The sequence below is a fragment of the Otolemur garnettii genome, unplaced genomic scaffold, assembly GCF_000181295.1.
Source record: "Otolemur garnettii isolate 467f Iridium unplaced genomic scaffold, OtoGar3 scaffold00056, whole genome shotgun sequence".
Taxonomy (NCBI): Eukaryota; Metazoa; Chordata; class Mammalia; order Primates; family Galagidae; genus Otolemur; species Otolemur garnettii.
Window position 1 is genome coordinate 1,448,112 of NW_003852451.1, and position 3,854 is coordinate 1,451,965.

Sequence of the window (3,854 nt, forward strand, 5' to 3'; positions counted from 1 at the left end):
CAGGAGTTGGAGGTTGCTGTGAGCGTGATGCCATGGCACTCTGCCCAGGGGGACAGCTTGAGGCTCCGTCTCAAAAAAAAAAAAAAAAAAAAAAAAGAAAGAAAGTCAGAGAGGGGTCCCAAGTCCTGGATGTCTGACCAGGAAGGAAAAGCCGAGACCAGAGTCCAGCTCAGAACCAGCCCGAGGCCACAGAGGGCTAAAGTATGCCTCCAGGGTCTCTGTTTAAAATTACACAAGACAAGTTAAAACTAGGCAGGCAACTCCCCAAGGCTGCCCAGCCAGGTGAGGTCTGGGAAGTAAACCTAAAACCCTCCACCTGAGAATAATAATCTTGACAACTCGTCTCCCTGCGCAGTGGAGGGAAGACCGGATCTGTCTCTCCTGCTCCCAGTTCTCCACTTGCCTTTGTTGTGGGTTTGGATCCACAGAGCTACTTTTGGAACCTGGAACTCAAATCGCTGAGACTTCAGAAGTGGGGTCTGGAGAAGGAGAAGGCTCCCCCAGCTCTTAGTTAAATCTGTCCTTCCCCCGCCTCATGCTCCTGAGACACCCTTGCAGGACTTGTGGCCCTGGCTCAGCCCTGGGGAGCTGCACACCCGCCCGGCAGCCGGGAAAAGTAGCCAGGCTGTGTGGAGACGCAGAGCAGGACTGGTGCCTGAGACCTGCCTGAGTGGATGCCTGGTCCAGGGCTAGGAACCCCCAAGTTCCCCCAGCCAAAGGCTGGCAGGGGACTGCACACGCAAACTCCTGCCAAGAGTGGGGTCTGTTTAACAACCCCAAACCAGGAGCTCTGCTGTTTCCCAGATAGCTGCTCTAACAGCCGAGCAGCCTCTGTGGGACACATGTGTCCTGGTCCACGTTCACACACGTGCACAAAGCACCCTGCTCCCATGAGGGATTACAGGCTCATTTGCCGAGGAATGGGTGACAGTTTCCAGTTTCAGAACCTGGGGCTATTTGGCCCTGTTGATATCCAGCTGGAGCAGACCTGGCAGGAGGAGCGTGTGAGGCGAGCCACACCTGGGCGCACACCTGGGCTGGCTCCCTCCCCAAGGCGCACCTCGGCCCAGGGCGCTGCTGAAGCTTGGCAGGGTCTGAAACTGAAAGGTCACAGCCTGTCCCCCATGGACAGGTCTCTGCCTGCCAGGAGGAGGGGCTTAAGTTATCTCTGTGCCCCACCCCTAGAGACCCTTGTCTCTCAGAAGGTGAATTAAGACTTTGTCTGGCCCCCTGGGCTGTGCAGGGCACACACACGCATCCGCTGGCCAGCCTGTCTGTGCAGGTGCCAAGGCAGAGCTGGGACCCCACCGCACAGAAACGCCTCTTGCTTATACAGGGCAACTGGCAAATTCAGTCCAAGTTCCTAAATGTCCCCTGAGGCATACTTAGGAGGGCCACCTTTCCACAATTGTGTTTATAGTGCCTCTGAACATGTTTTTGAAGTGTAATGTGCCCAAATTCCCCAGGCTGCTCCACCTGCCACATGGCTGTTCCCCCTTAATGAGGTCAAGATACAAGTGCCATTTCCATAACTCAGCAAAAGGACGGCTTTTGCTAAAGGAGGGAAACAGGAATTTTTTTTCTTATGGGTATATTTATTTCAGCTTGAGACACGTAAACTTCTGTCAGTTTTTTCACATAGACTGCAGCTTACTCAAAGCATGTTAATAAATATAACTAATCCCCCAGGCTCTGGGGGTCCAGGAGGAAGGGCCCAGGGCCTGAAGGAGGGAGCCAGGCCCAAGACTTAGTTAGCATGAGCCCGGGGCCCCCACACCAGTGTCCCAGAAGCCTGTCAGGGCACTAGCCTGTGACCTTGATTACTTAGGCATTTTAGGCTGTTTTTGAAGTAATTTTGGTTTGATTAAAACCCCAGATGCATTCGGCTGACTATATTCCCTTCAGGGTTTTAGCAAATACTGATTTTCAGGGAAATATAAGCCAAGCATTTCTGATTCTCTCTGTTGCATCCAAGTCAGCTAGTGGTGGGTGGGGAGGTTTCTGCTAGTGCCCTGAGCTGGCCCTGAGCGTCCTGCACCAGGACAGTGACCCCACCCCCACCCCCAGAGCCCTGTGTCCTGGCAGTCAGGACCCGTGTCCCGAGGTCAGTAGGCTCCGTCATGGACAGTCTGTAATATGCACAAATTGAGTACATGTTTCAGCTCAGAACAAGACTGGATTTCTGTTGTTGTAACATGTAACCCATGATTTGTGAGTGGTTTAGACTTGGAAAAGCATGTTTTCACCACCCGACTTCCGGGGTGAGGTGCCCCCGGGAGGCTCACACCCCCAGCACTTCTGCCCTGCACCCCCAGCCCCCGAGGCTATTTTCCAAGCTACCAGCCAGAAGAAGAAAGCAAAACTGCCATTTAAAACGCTCAAGTTAGCGGAACCTGGCCCTCCAGCTCATTGCCTCATCCCTGAAACCACAGGGCTCTGTCCTGAGGAGGGCAGGAGGCTGCTCCTGGGCAGGGCCTGGTGTCTCACCAGGTGACAGCCAGTGGCAGGCCCCGGAGACATGAAACTAGCTCCCCCCCTTTTTTTAAGTAAGTATCACTTAAAAGCAGGACAGCATCAATACTATTTAAACCTCATTTCAGATTCTTTAAACTCTTGCACTATTTGTTAGTGTGAGAAGGCACATTTCAAAAACTGGGAAGCTAAAATTTCACATTATCCCAACAAATTGACTCAGATTGACATTACTACGCCAAATTTTATATGCAACACATTCCTTTAATTTTGCAGGATCTGGCCTTTCTGTAAACAAAGTTACTCTTCACTTTTTTTCTTGCAAACAACAGACCCTTCTCCACGCTTATTCTAAAACTAGACCCTTCTCACGGCTTTCCGTGAGGACAGATGCCACCTTCCCTGAAACACAGGCAGGCGAAACACCAGCTCCCACCCGGGGAAGAGCTGAGAGCCCAGAGGACGGCTTCTCGCCCAGCCTCCTCAGACGCAGCACCAGGACTGTGCAGCCAGAAAGCCGCCTGTCTTTTGACCCAGTGTTTCCACAGAGCTTCACTGTTGACCCAGCGAGAGACAGTTTCTCACTGAACTTTGTTCCCACGGGTCCCAAAATTCTATGAGAGATTTTTGGTCAAATTGTTTCAATGTAAAAGCACAGATTTAAAAACCAGTAATTTAAAACTGGCCCCCCCACGTGTGGCCCATAAAGTGTTCTCCCTTCCGTCTGAAGGCTTCACCATCACTGCCACTGACCAGTCTTTTCACCCTGCACTGAGAAGGCCGACAGCCTCCCTGCCTGTGTCTCCCTCAGGATACCACACATATACACTCGCACACAAATACGCTTGCACACACACAAATACACATGCGCGCACACACAAATACACATGTGCACACACACACAAATACATATGCACACACACAAATACACATGTGCACACACAAAGACACATGCACACACACAAACACAAATACACATGCACACACAAAAAAATACACATACACACACAAATACACATGCACACACACACAAATACACATGTGCACACACAAACAAAAATACACATGCACACACACAAATACACACGTGCACACAAACACAAATACACACGCACGCATGCACACACACGCGCGCACACACAAACACATGCACACAAATACACATGCACACACACAAACACAAATACACATGCGCACACACACAAATACACATGCGCACACACAAATACACATGCACACACACAAACACAAATACACATGTGCACACACAAATACACATGCACACACACACACAAATACACATGCACACACAAACACAAATACACATGCACACACACACAAATACACACGCACACACAAATACACATGTGTACACACAAATA